Source organism: Protopterus annectens, chromosome 3.part0, assembly GCF_019279795.1.
Source record: "Protopterus annectens isolate FY-2018-M chromosome 3.part0, PAN1.0, whole genome shotgun sequence".
Taxonomy (NCBI): domain Eukaryota; kingdom Metazoa; phylum Chordata; order Ceratodontiformes; family Protopteridae; genus Protopterus; species Protopterus annectens.
The window spans coordinates 140912092-140928295 of NC_056731.1; positions in this window are offsets into that span (position 1 = coordinate 140912092).

The following is a 16204-nucleotide window of genomic DNA, read 5'->3' on the forward strand; positions in this document are numbered from 1 at the left end:
AAGAATCAGAATGCTGTGAGTTATGTTCACACACCAGGTACATGGATGTATACTGTCTGAACATGTAGCACTCTTACCTTTGGTGCTGAAGAATCAGAATGCTGTGAGTTATGTTCACACACCAGGTACATGGATGTATACTGTCTGAACATGTAGCACTCTTACCTTTGGTGCTGAAGAATCAGAATGCTGTGAGTTATGTTTGCACACCAGGTACATGGATGTATACTGTCTGAACATGTAGCACTCTTACCTTTGGTGCTGAAGAATCAGAATGCTGTGAGTTATGTTCACACACCAGGTACATGGATGTATACTGTCTGAACATGTAGCACTCTTACCTTTGGTGCTGAAGAATCAGAATGTTGTGAGTTATGTTCACACACCAGGTACATGGATGTATACTGTCTGAACATGTAGCACTCTTACCTTTGGTGCTGAAGAATCAGAATGTTGTGAGTTATGTTCACACACCAGGTACATGGATGTATACTGTCTGAACATGTAGCACTCTTACCTTTGGTGCTGAAGAATCAGAATGCTGTGAGTTATGTTCGCACACCAGGTACATGGATGTATACTGTCTGAACATGTAGCACTCTTACCTTTGGTGCTGAAGAATCAGAATGCTGTGAGTTATGTTCACACACCAGGTACATGGATGTATACTGTCTGAACATGTAGCACTCTTACCTTTGGTGCTGAAGAGTCAGAATGCTGTGAGTTATCTTCACACACCAGGTACATGGATGTATACTGTCTGAACATGTAGCACTCTTACCTTTGGTGCTGAAGAATCAGAATGTTGTGAGTTATGTTCACACACCAGGTACATGGATGTATACTGTCTGAACATGTAGCACTCTTACCTTTGGTGCTGAAGAATCAGAATGCTGTGAGTTATGTTCACACACCAGGTACATGGATGTATACTGTCTGAACATGTAGCACTCTTACCTTTGGTGCTGAAGAATCAGAATGCTGTGAGTTATGTTCGCACACCAGGTACATGGATGTATACTGTCTGAACATGTAGCACTCTTACCTTTGGTGCTGAAGAATCAGAATGCTGTGAGTTATGTTCACACACCAGGTACATGGATGTATACTGTCTGAACATGTAGCACTCTTACCTTTGGTGCTGAAGAATCAGAATGTTGTGAGTTATGTTCACACACCAGGTACATGGATGTATACTGTCTGAACATGTAGCACTCTTACCTTTGGTGCTGAAGAATCAGAATGTTGTGAGTTATGTTCACACACCAGGTACATGGATGTATACTGTCTGAACATGTAGCACTCTTACCTTTGGTGCTGAAGAATCAGAATGTTGTGAGTTATGTTCACACACCAGGTACATGGATGTATACTGTCTGAACATGTAGCACTCTTACCTTTGGTGCTGAAGAATCAGAATGTTGTGAGTTATGTTCACACACCAGGTACATGGATGTATACTGTCTGAACATGTAGCACTCTTACCTTTGGTGCTGAAGAATCAGAATGTTGTGAGTTATGTTCACACACCAGGTACATGGATGTATACTGTCTGAACATGTAGCACTCTTACCTTTGGTGCTGAAGAATCAGAATGTTGTGAGTTATGTTCACACACCAGGTACATGGATGTATACTGTCTGAACATGTAGCACTCTTACCTTTGGTGCTGAAGAATCAGAATGCTGTGAGTTATGTTCACACCAGGTACATGGATGTATACTGTCTGAACATGTAGCACTCTTACCTTTGGTGCTGAAGAATCAGAATGCTGTGAGTTATGTTCACACACCAGGTACATGGATGTATACTGTCTGAACATGTAGCACTCTTACCTTTGGTGCTGAAGAATCAGAATGCTGTGAGTTATGTTCACACACCAGGTACATGGATGTATACTGTCTGAACATGTAGCACTCTTACCTTTGGTGCTGAAGAATCAGAATGCTGTGAGTTATGTTCACACACCAGGTACATGGATGTATACTGTCTGAACATGTAGCACTCTTACCTTTGGTGCTGAAGAATCAGAATGTTGTGAGTTATGTTCACACCAGGTACATGGATGTATACTGTCTGAACATGTAGCACTCTTACCTTTGGTGCTGAAGAAGCAGAATGCTGTGAGTTATCTTCACACCAAGTACATGGATGTATACTGTCTGAACATGTAGCACTCTTACCTTTGGTGCTGAAGAATCAGAATGTTGTGAGTTATGTTCACACACCAGGTACATGGATGTATACTGTCTGAACATGTAGCACTCTTACCTTTGGTGCTGAAGAAGCAGAATGCTGTGAGTTATGTTCACACACCAGGTACATGGATGTATACTGTCTGAACATGTAGCACTCTTACCTTTGGTGCTGAAGAATCAGAATGTTGTGAGTTATGTTCACACACCAGGTACATGGATGTATACTGTCTGAACATGTAGCACTCTTACCTTTGGTGCTGAAGAATCAGAATGTTGTGAGTTATGTTCACACTGGGTACATGGATGTATACTGTCTGAACATGTAGCACTCTTACCTTTGGTGCTGAAGAATCAGAATGTTGTGAGTTATGTTCACACACCAGGTACATGGATGTATACTGTCTGAACATGTAGCACTCTTACCTTTGGTGCTGAAGAATCAGAATGCTGTGAGTTATGTTCACACACCAGGTACATGGATGTATACTGTCTGAACATGTAGCACTCTTACCTTTGGTGCTGAAGAATCAGAATGTTGTGAGTTATGTTCACACACCAGGTACATGGATGTATACTGTCTGAACATGTAGCACTCTTACCTTTGGTGCTGAAGAATCAGAATGCTGTGAGTTATGTTCACACACCAGGTACATGGATGTATACTGTCTGAACATGTAGCACTCTTACCTTTGGTGCTGAAGAATCAGAATGTTGTGAGTTATGTTCACACACCAGGTACATGGATGTATACTGTCTGAACATGTAGCACTCTTACCTTTGGTGCTGAAGAATCAGAATGTTGTGAGTTATGTTTGCACACCAGGTACATGGATGTATACTGTCTGAACATGTAGCACTCTTACCTTTGGTGCTGAAGAATCAGAATGTTGTGAGTTATGTTCACACACCAGGTACATGGATGTATACTGTCTGAACATGTAGCACTCTTACCTTTGGTGCTGAAGAATCAGAATGCTGTGAGTTATGTTCACACACCAGGTACATGGATGTATACTGTCTGAACATGTAGCACTCTTACCTTTGGTGCTGAAGAATCAGAATGCTGTGAGTTATGTTCACACACCAGGTACATGGATGTATACTGTCTGAACATGTAGCACTCTTACCTTTGGTGCTGAAGAATCAGAATGCTGTGAGTTATGTTCACACACCAGGTACATGGATGTATACTGTCTGAACATGTAGCACTCTTACCTTTGGTGCTGAAGAATCAGAATGTTGTGAGTTATGTTCACACCAGGTACATGGATGTATACTGTCTGAACATGTAGCACTCTTACCTTTGGTGCTGAAGAATCAGAATGTTGTGAGTTATGTTCACACACCAGGTACATGGATGTATACTGTCTGAACATGTAGCACTCTTACCTTTGGTGCTGAAGAATCAGAATGCTGTGAGTTATGTTCACACACCAGGTACATGGATGTATACTGTCTGAACATGTAGCACTCTTACCTTTGGTGCTGAAGAATCAGAATGCTGTGAGTTATGTTCACACACCAGGTACATGGATGTATACTGTCTGAACATGTAGCACTCTTACCTTTGGTGCTGAAGAATCAGAATGCTGTGAGTTATGTTCACACACCAGGTACATGGATGTATACTGTCTGAACATGTAGCACTCTTACCTTTGGTGCTGAAGAATCAGAATGTTGTGAGTTATGTTCACACACCAGGTACATGGATGTATACTGTCTGAACATGTAGCACTCTTACCTTTGGTGCTGAAGAATCAGAATGTTGTGAGTTATGTTCACACACCAGGTACATGGATGTATACTGTCTGAACATGTAGCACTCTTACCTTTGGTGCTGAAGAATCAGAATGTTGTGAGTTATGTTCACACACCAGGTACATGGATGTATACTGTCTGAACATGTAGCACTCTTACCTTTGGTGCTGAAGAATCAGAATGTTGTGAGTTATGTTCACACACCAGGTACATGGATGTATACTGTCTGAACATGTAGCACTCTTACCTTTGGTGCTGAAGAATCAGAATGCTGTGAGTTATGTTCACACCAGGTACATGGATGTATACTGTCTGAACATGTAGCACTCTTACCTTTGGTGCTGAAGAATCAGAATGTTGTGAGTTATGTTCACACACCAGGTACATGGATGTATACTGTCTGAACATGTAGCACTCTTACCTTTGGTGCTGAAGAATCAGAATGCTGTGAGTTATGTTCACACCAGGTACATGGATGTATACTGTCTGAACATGTAGCACTCTTACCTTTGGTGCTGAAGAATCAGAATGTTGTGAGTTATGTTCACACACCAGGTACATGGATGTATACTGTCTGAACATGTAGCACTCTTACCTTTGGTGCTGAAGAATCAGAATGCTGTGAGTTATGTTCACACACCAGGTACATGGATGTATACTGTCTGAACATGTAGCACTCTTACCTTTGGTGCTGAAGAATCAGAATGCTGTGAGTTATGTTCACACACCAGGTACATGGATGTATACTGTCTGAACATGTAGCACTCTTACCTTTGGTGCTGAAGAATCAGAATGTTGTGAGTTATGTTCACACAAGGTACATGGATGTATACTGTCTGAACATGTAGCACTCTTACCTTTGGTGCTGAAGAATCAGAATGCTGTGAGTTATGTTCACACACCAGGTACATGGATGTATACTGTCTGAACATGTAGCACTCTTACCTTTGGTGCTGAAGAATCAGAATGCTGTGAGTTATGTTCACACACCAGGTACATGGATGTATACTGTCTGAACATGTAGCACTCTTACCTTTGGTGCTGAAGAATCAGAATGCTGTGAGTTATGTTTGCACACCAGGTACATGGATGTATACTGTCTGAACATGTAGCACTCTTACCTTTGGTGCTGAAGAATCAGAATGTTGTGAGTTATGTTCACACACCAGGTACATGGATGTATACTGTCTGAACATGTAGCACTCTTACCTTTGGTGCTGAAGAATCAGAATGCTGTGAGTTATGTTCACACACCAGGTACATGGATGTATACTGTCTGAACATGTAGCACTCTTACCTTTGGTGCTGAAGAATCAGAATGCTGTGAGTTATGTTCACACACCAGGTACATGGATGTATACTGTCTGAACATGTAGCACTCTTACCTTTGGTGCTGAAGAATCAGAATGTTGTGAGTTATGTTCACACACCAGGTACATGGATGTATACTGTCTGAACATGTAGCACTCTTACCTTTGGTGCTGAAGAATCAGAATGCTGTGAGTTATCTTCACACCAGGTACATGGATGTATACTGTCTGAACATGTAGCACTCTTACCTTTGGTGCTGAAGAATCAGAATGCTGTGAGTTATGTTCACACACCAGGTACATGGATGTATACTGTCTGAACATGTAGCACTCTTACCTTTGGTGCTGAAGAATCAGAATGTTGTGAGTTATGTTCACACACCAGGTACATGGATGTATACTGTCTGAACATGTAGCACTCTTACCTTTGGTGCTGAAGAATCAGAATGCTGTGAGTTATGTTCACACACCAGGTACATGGATGTATACTGTCTGAACATGTAGCACTCTTACCTTTGGTGCTGAAGAATCAGAATGTTGTGAGTTATGTTCACACACCAGGTACATGGATGTATACTGTCTGAACATGTAGCACTCTTACCTTTGGTGCTGAAGAATCAGAATGTTGTGAGTTATGTTCACACACCAGGTACATGGATGTATACTGTCTGAACATGTAGCACTCTTACATTTGGTGCTGAAGAATCAGAATGCTGTGAGTTATCTTCACACCAGGTACATGGATGTATACTGTCTGAACATGTAGCACTCTTACCTTTGGTGCTGAAGAATCAGAATGCTGTGAGTTATGTTCACACACCAGGTACATGGATGTATACTGTCTGAACATGTAGCACTCTTACCTTTGGTGCTGAAGAATCAGAATGTTGTGAGTTATGTTCACACACCAGGTACATGGATGTATACTGTCTGAACATGTAGCACTCTTACCTTTGGTGCTGAAGAATCAGAATGCTGTGAGTTATGTTTGCACACCAGGTACATGGATGTATACTGTCTGAACATGTAGCACTCTTACCTTTGGTGCTGAAGAATCAGAATGCTGTGAGTTATGTTCACACACCAGGTACATGGATGTATACTGTCTGAACATGTAGCACTCTTACCTTTGGTGCTGAAGAATCAGAATGCTGTGAGTTATGTTCACACACCAGGTACATGGATGTATACTGTCTGAACATGTAGCACTCTTACCTTTGGTGCTGAAGAATCAGAATGCTGTGAGTTATGTTCACACACCAGGTACATGGATGTATACTGTCTGAACATGTAGCACTCTTACCTTTGGTGCTGAAGAATCAGAATGTTGTGAGTTATGTTCACACCAGGTACATGGATGTATAATGTCTGAACATGTAGCACTCTTACCTTTGGTGCTGAAGAATCAGAATGCTGTGAGTTATGTTCACACACCAGGTACATGGATGTATACTGTCTGAACATGTAGCACTCTTACCTTTGGTGCTGAAGAATCAGAATGCTGTGAGTTATGTTCACACACCAGGTACATGGATGTATACTGTCTGAACATGTAGCACTCTTACCTTTGGTGCTGAAGAATCAGAATGCTGTGAGTTATGTTCACACACCAGGTACATGGATGTATACTGTCTGAACATGTAGCACTCTTACCTTTGGTGCTGAAGAATCAGAATGCTGTGAGTTATGTTCACACACCAGGTACATGGATGTATACTGTCTGAACATGTAGCACTCTTACCTTTGTTGCTGAAGAATCAGAATGCTGTGAGGTATGTCTTCACACCAGGTACATGGATGTATACTGTCTGAACATGTATTACCCTTACCTTTGGGGCTGAACAATCAGAAAGCTGTGAGTTATGTTCACACCAGGTACATGGATGTATACTGTCTGAACATGTAGCACTCTTACCTTTGGTGCTGAAGAATCAGAATGCTGTGAGTTATGTTCACACACCAGGTACATGGATGTATACTGTCTGAACATGTAGCACTCTTACCTTTGGTGCTGAAGAATCAGAATGCTGTGAGTTATGTTCACACACCAGGTACATGGATGTATACTGTCTGAACATGTAGCACTCTTACCTTTGGTGCTGAAGAATCAGAATGCTGTGAGTTATGTTCACACACCAGGTACATGGATGTATACTGTCTGAACATGTAGCACTCTTACCTTTGGTGCTGAAGAATCAGAATGTTGTGAGTTATGTTCACACACCAGGTACATGGATGTATACTGTCTGAACATGTAGCACTCTTACCTTTGGTGCTGAAGAATCAGAATGCTGTGAGTTATGTTCACACACCAGGTACATGGATGTATACTGTCTGAACATGTAGCACTCTTACCTTTGGTGCTGAAGAATCAGAATGCTGTGAGTTATGTTCACACACCAGGTACATGGATGTATACTGTCTGAACATGTAGCACTCTTACCTTTGGTGCTGAAGAATCAGAATGCTGTGAGTTATGTTCACACACCAGGTACATGGATGTATACTGTCTGAACATGTAGCACTCTTACCTTTGGTGCTGAAGAATCAGAATGCTGTGAGTTATGTTCACACCAGGTACATGGATGTATACTGTCTGAACATGTAGCACTCTTACCTTTGGTGCTGAAGAATCAGAATGTTGTGAGTTATGTTCACACACCAGGTACATGGATGTATACTGTCTGAACATGTAGCACTCTTACCTTTGTTGCTGAAGAATCAGAATGCTGTGAGTTATGTTCACACACCAGGTACATGGATGTATACTGTCTGAACATGTAGCACTCTTACCTTTGGTGCTGAAGAATCAGAATGCTGTGAGTTATGTTCACACACCAGGTACATGGATGTATACTGTCTGAACATGTAGCACTCTTACCTTTGGTGCTGAAGAATCAGAATGCTGTGAGTTATGTTCACACACCAGGTACATGGATGTATACTGTCTGAACATGTAGCACTCTTACCTTTGGTGCTGAAGAATCAGAATGCTGTGAGTTATGTTCACACACCTGGTACATGGATGTATACTGTCTGAACATGTAGCACTCTTATCTTTTGTGCTGAAGATTTAGAACGCTGTGAGTTATGTTCACACACCAGGTACATGAATGTATACTTTAAAAAAATAAATAAATAAATAAAATAATAAAATACCACCAAGACCACCGATCCAAGAAGTAAGCAAATTTATTGAAACAACACCTCAGCTTTCACAGCTTTCCAAGAGTAAAAAACACTACAAAATACTATTTGCTTATATACAGCATATTGCACAAAACAGTAAATTATTCATGAAATTCAAATCACATAATTCCAATTGTATTCTTTGTTGAGTCCATGAGGCTCCAAAGTTCCATACTTTTAAATCAGCAGAGTTTCATTTTTTAAGAGTTTGTTTTTTAAGGACACACATTCACCTATGTCAACTTGTGATTTTTTCCAAGACAGAACCCCTAAGAGAACCAGGGTTAGATTTATGTGCTATCTAAAAATTACTCCCAAGAGGACTTTCTTATTTTTTATTTTTTATGTCCCTAATATGTTCCTGCAACCACACCCTAAAGCTCCTATAAGTTTTGCCTATGTAAAACTTCTTACATCCACACTAAGCACATACACTAACCCCTCTGTGTTACAACTGTATTCATGCCTAGCTGTAATTTTGATGCCAGAAAGAGCTTACTTCATATTGACAGATGGAACAGCCATCACATGGAACAGTGCCTTTATTTATGCTTAAGCTCTGACTGACATTAACATCTGGTAAACAAAATTGGTTATGTACCAGAATGTCAGACACATTCCTAGCTCTTTTATATACAATACTCACAAAATCAGGTAGTATAGAGTTCAAAATTGTATCCCTTAGGAGCATTGGCCACAAGCTGCATGCTTTTTTTAAATATTTCCTCCGTTATAACATTATAAGATGTCACTAAGAAAACTTTCTTCTGCTCTCCATTGTTCACAGCTGTATTGGTAGATTTATTTCCACCAATACAAACATTATATTTTCCACTAGCATGGACATAATGAGAAGCTCCCTGAGAGTTAACAGAATACCTCATGTCCATAATGTTTTGTTTAGCTTCCCTGACCAGTTGGACATCACAGCCTCTTCTAATAAACATTTTTTCTGCTTCAGCTATCTCTAAATCAAAGCTCATATCAAGCTACATAGTCTATGAATTTGTAATAATTCATTGTAGGGCAGTACCTTGACCAAATGTTTGGGGTGACAACTATTCCCATATAAAAATATATTTCTATGTTCAAATTTCCTATGGAGACTAGTAGTAAATCCATCTAGGCTTATATCCAAAAAATTCACTTGTGGGCCAAGCTGTATGCCATCAAAGCTTAAGCCCATAGTATTAGCTTGTAAGTCATGAACAAACCCAACGGCCTCTGTCTAGCTTCCTTGACATAAAAAAATAGGATCATCAATAAATCTAAAATTTTAAATAACTTTTGATCTAAAAAAATCATGTCTATAAATGAAGTCATCTTCAAGTTTAGCCATGACTAAATTGGCATATATGGGGGCGAAAGCCACCCCCATGGCAGTGCTATGCAACTGCTGGAAAATGTCTCCATTGAACATAAAGAATTTTTTTTTAAACAGACCATAACTAAATATATCAGAAAATGAGACATAGGGGAGTCCTCCAAAAAATGGAACATGGCCTGAATCCCTATTTCATGCTTAATATTAGTATATAGACTTTTGAGATCCAAACAGAGCCAAAACATGTCCATATTCCAAACTTTACCCTTTATTTTGTTCAAAAAGCCCTGGCTGTCTCTGATATAAGAGGCTGTACTCATAACATATTTCTTAAGATGTTCATGTAATAACACACTTATGTTCTTCAAAAAATACCTCTGTGCAGAAACTATAAGTTGGCCACTAAGGTTAGTTAAACCTTTGTGTGTTTTAGGTATGCAGTAAAAGAACTGCCATAGAGCAGTTTTCCACTCCAAACTTCTTTTCCACATCCTTAGAGGTGAAATACCCCAGCCTTAGTCCTTTGTCTAACAAAAGCTGGTACTGCTTAATAGCTTCAAAGTAATCAGAAACATCTAATTTTCTGTAAATTTCCACATTATTCAGATGTTTATAACACAGCTCTAAGTATTGTGTGAAGTGCATGATTACTATCTGGTTGCCCTTGTCAGGTGGTTTAAGCACCCATCTTCTATCATTACCAAATTCCAATAGGGCTGCCATTGATGCTTAGTTAAATTAAAACATATCTTAGACTTATTATCTAGGCAGGACCAGTACATTTTTTCAACTTCAAAATTAAGAGTAGCAAAAAATCCTTGCAAGATATTATTTAGAAAAGGTGGAATACAAGAGCTTTTAACAGAGACAGCATCAGTATTCAGTTGGCAATAGGCATTAAAATCATTCTCAAACAAATCTTCCCAAGATGACAGGCATGAATAAAAGGAATCCTCATCACTGCTTTTATAACGGTCATTAAACACAACCCCTCCCTCTTGTTTAAAGTAGTACATTAAACGCAGTTTTCTACTAAAAGAAAAGATGTCACTTTTAAGTACATGTAATCTCGGTAAGGCAGTTGGTATAAATTTGAGACCAAGACATAATACAGACATAACCACATCAGAAGTTTCATGTTTGGACAAATTTAACACGTAAATTATCACTAACTACATTAGTACCAACGTTTTTTCTTGTTGTACTGTCCCTTCTTGTTATACTTCTTTTGCTGGCCCCATTCACTGTGGCCTCATTTTCTGTTGTTAAAGTCTGTTCTAACAGAACTGGAACTCCGAAAACAGTTCTGCATGTCTTTTGGATTTTGTGCTTTAGGCAAAGCTGGAAACTGTTCCACACTCCCGTGAGCTGCAGCACTCAATCCCCTCTTCAGAAGCAGCAAAAGAAACTGAGGAAGAAGCAGAAACATTTTACCCCCAGCTGACATCATTACTGCCATTATTACTTCTGCTTCTAGACGAAAAAGATCGGTTATTGTTTCTTTTCCAAAAAAAAACGCTTTATCAAGACTGTAATCCTTAATGTCTCTGTTAATTGTATGGCTTTTATGCTCTACTAGTAATTCTTCAAAGTCCACAAGTCTGCCATTAATTTCTTCCAGCATACTAGTCAGTTTAACAGATGTTAAATGTTTATCAAGTTCGACACTCACCATTCTGATTTCTTTAAGCCTTCGCTTCTTTAACTCATCCCTCTCAATTAGGATGCGTATCCATTCAGTGCAACACTGGTGAGCTGCCTATACCCATCTCTTTCAAAAGGTCATATCCTCAGTATTCCCCTCCTCAAAGGGGGTTGTAGGTGCTTTGTATGCTTGCAGACCTCTCGGGGTAATGTTCATCTGTACATACCGCTGAAATCAAAGAATATTAGTGTGTACTAGCCTCCTTCTGCAACAGATTCTCCAGCTTCTCCTCAGATTTACAGCCTCTGCTGATAAAGCAGTTGCAGTAGAGGAGCCCAAAGTTTGAAAAAGGTTCACAAAATGATGTTCTCATACCCCATAAAGCGCTCCCAAGCAGTAGCCATAGCCAGACCCTGAACAGCCGCTTCAAGAGTAGCCGAATTACCAGTCCCAGGCACATTAGAAGTACCAACTGCTTCTAGATTTCTAGAGCCTTTCTCATTTAGTTGTAAAACAAACTGCTGAATAGTCCTTTGACTGCCATAAATAGTATCATCCCTAAAGAGACATGGCACATTATTTGCAGGATCAGTGGCCATGCAAATAGCAAATACAACTTAAAAAAACCCCAAAAAAATAAAATGATAAAATACCACCAAGACCACTGATCCAAGAAGTAAGCGAATTTAATGAAACACTTAGCTCGACACAGCCTTCCAAGAGTAAAAACACTACAAAATACTGTTTGCTTATATACAGCATATTGCACAAAACAATTAATCAATTAAGCATACAATTCAAATCACATACTTCCAATTACATTCTTGGAAGAATCCCTGAGGCTCCAAAGTACCATACTTTAAAATCAGCAAGGTTTCTTTTTTTAACAGTTTGTTTTTTAAGGACGCACATTCACCTATGAAAACTTGCAATTTTTCCAAGACACAACCCCTAAGAGAATCATGGTTAGAGTTGTGTGATATCAATATATATATATATATATATATATATATATATATATATATATATATATATATATAAAAAATTAGAGAGTCCCCTTGGGAGTCATTTTTTGGCAGCACACAACTCTAACCCTGATTCTCTTAGGGGTTGTGTCTTGGAAAAATTGCAAGTTGGCATAGGTGAATGTGTGTCTTTAAAAAACATACTCTTAAAAAAAGAACCCTTGCTGATTTTAAAGCATGGTACTTTGGAGCCTTAGGGAGTCAACCAAGAATATAATTGGAAGTATGTGATTTGAATTGTATGCTTAATTGATTAATTGTTTTGTTCAATATGCTGTATATAAGCAAACAGTATTTTGTAGTGTTTTTACTCTTGGAAGGCTGCGTAAGCCGAGGTGCCAAGTGTTTCATGAAATTTGCTTACTTCTTGGAATGGTGGTCTTGGTGGTATTTTAACATGGATGCATACTGTCTGAACATGTAGCACTCTTACGTTTGGTGCTGAAGAATCAAAATGCTGTGAGTTATCGTCACACACCAGATACATGGATGTATTGTCTAGTACTGATGCTGCAGTGCACTATAAAGGGGATAATGCACTCCTGAGTGGGCTGTCCTTTATATGAGACATTAAACTGAGGCCACATCAGCCTGAGCTGTTGGTCACCTGGATGGCTGCAAAAGATCTCATGGCACTTATTAAAAAGAGTGGTGGTGTCTAGTCATAAAATTAAAAAAAAATACTTATTTACATATTTATAACATCATTATTTACAATATTTACTCAAACTTTTACACTCTTTTGCATTATTATACATGTTCCATTTAATCTTATATCCCACTTTCTCAGTGGTGTTTTATATGGTGTAAGTCTAATAAATTGCACTCTATATGCATTAACACACCTCACCGTGCTTAAATGACCTTTCTAATTCAATAAGTAACACACATACTATTCTTTACTAGGAATGCTTAAGTAATTCTAACTTAATCTTTAAAATAATCTTATCTTATATGTCCTATCTTTCCAAAGTTACTCAAATGTCTGAAAATGTATTTTCATATTATATTTTCCTATCTAATATGTAACTTTATATTATTCTGTAAGAAATGTTATGCAAGAATGACTTTTGCTTATTATATATCCTTTACTACTGTAATTTTCAACAATGTAACCTCTTTTGCCATGAATGTAACTACTTGTGGAGCTTTTCTCCCCGGGCTTTCACTGAAAATGGGTTGCTCTGACCCAGTGGACTCTCCAGGTCAACAAATTCAAATAAATAAATAAATATAGGCAAAACGTTATTTCTTTGATTATATCATTAGCTTTCCACATCTTATTACATAACATGTGACAAAAGTCAGAAAGGTCAAAAAGTCAAAGTAAACTTTATTGTCTTTCAGAAATCACACAAGTGAAAAAACTGAATGAAATTCCATGTGTCCAGACTCAATGTGCAGACAACATTTAGACTATTTTTCACAGTCATTTACACATATAACACATAGCTGTTACACCTCAGACATACAGGTAGATAGACTACTATTAAACACAATTAGAAACACATTTAACACTTTTCACAGTGAACACTTACATGAGACTTTAGTATTGCACAGTTACTTGGTCAAGACATTGTATTGATCCTTGCACAGCAATATACATTTGAGTATTGCAGTGAACATTACAGTATTGCACTATTGATGTTAGAGTATTGCACTATGGTTAATTTATGAAATCGTAACATGTATCGCATTGAAGAAGAGATGTATTACTCATTGCTACTGCTCTAGATGGCCTATAAGTTAACAGTCATGGTGAATATTGTGGTAGGTATTAGATGAGACTGGTAACCAGGTTAATGCACAATATGAGACCAGCTACTACAGTTTCTACTGATAAATCCAAATGCAGGCAAACTGAGTGAAAACCAGCTCCAGTAAAAACCAAGAAACTTGTACCAGTGAAGCAATAAAGCCACGGGGTATTCCAACGCAGTTTAAAAGAAAACACAGTTTATTGCCACAGACTTGTTAATTCATGCAGTCCATGTATAAAGATAAAACTAATGATGTACCAATGGCAGAAATAAAACACAAGTACAAACCTAAAAAAGATCAAACAGACAGCTTTTCCCCATCGTACTACTTACTAACGAGTTAAAAAAACACACACGCAACGGAGTACCACCTACTATACAGCTATTTTCCGACATTGCACTGCCGCACTGAAGTATAATTTTTTAGGTGGCTGGGGCTATTAGGACCGAACTGTCTTGGTATATACCCATGGAGTTACATAGCACCACCTTACATTGAGTTTTGAATTTGGTGGGGGCTATTATGGTACTCTGTTGGGCAGCACATCTGTTGGTATAATTCCTATTTTTATTTTTTTTATTTTTTGGTGAACCTACATCTTTGTAATCTTAGGAGGTGTGTGCCTTCTATTTTGCATTGAAACCTTTTTTTATTTGATTTTTTTTTTCTTTATTTGATCTAATAGACAACTTTTTGCTTCCCAGATGGACCATAACCAACTATTTAGGGGCATATCCTTAGACCGGGATGACTTAGGTATATTTGGAGTAGGGGCTCAAACTATGGGATCTGAGGGGAATGAATCAGTATCATTGGAGTTGGATTGTCAGGATTTGTTTGGTCAGTTGTCCAGGAGCATGAAATATTTAAGAGCTAATGTTTGGCACTTACGTTTATGTAAAGCATATATGTTGAAAAATATCAGCCCAAGGGGATTACGGGTGAGAATTTAGCTCTTGGTCAATACCATTGAGGAGGAATTACAAAAAACATGGGAAACCATACAACAACAGGCATCGATGGGGTTTGTTCAGGCTCTAGCCTTATACTATGATTGGTGCATAGATGGGGGGGGATTTTGGAAGTTACAAAGCTGTGTGAACAGTCTAAACAATTTGAGGGACACAAAAATTACTCAACCTGCTTACAATTGGCACAGGAACTTTCAGGTTTGGAAAAACAGCTTAAGGAACGTAAGGTACACAAATTTAATAGGGACCTCATGGATTATGAAAAGTGTAGACCATTTGGTCTATACAAAAGTGTCAAATTTTCCAATGTTGGTCCCAAACCTAATAAAAGGAAACATCACAGATCGATATTAAGGAAATCCAGTTCTTTATCCATGGGAACCTCAGGGGCTGAGTCCTCTTCTTACACGGACTCTGAAATACCTACAGGCCTGAACTCACCTACACCAAAACGTGTTAATAATAGCACAAATTTCCCTTTAGGAACCCCAGACATAGGGGGGGACGTAAACACAAGAAACATACCAAATGTGGAGACTTTACTCCAGATTTTGAGCAACAAGTAGAACATAAGAATGTCCTCAATATTTCTTCCCAGATTCTCACTCCTGTATAACTTGACCTTCTCAATAAAGGCTTAAACTTTGTGCCAGCTTTCTTTGTGGCTGAAAATGATTTTGTGACAGATCTGTTTGCTTTTGGTAGAACTTTGAACTTAAAATAGCTTTTTGATAAAAATAATGATACATGTATTACTGATCATGCATTTTATTTTCAAAGATCAAACTTCATGCCACCCATGCATCCAGTGGTACAGTTATTTTTACATAATTTTCTCAAAGATCTACACATCTATCATGGGGAGGCCCAGATTAAACCACACAGCCTCTCAAGGACTCAACAAGAAGCATTAATGGAACTCAAGTCTAATACCAATATTGTCATTACACCAGCAGATAAGGGGGGAGCCGTTGTGGTCATGGACTTTGACACCTATAATAATGAAGCTCTGAGTCAGCTTGA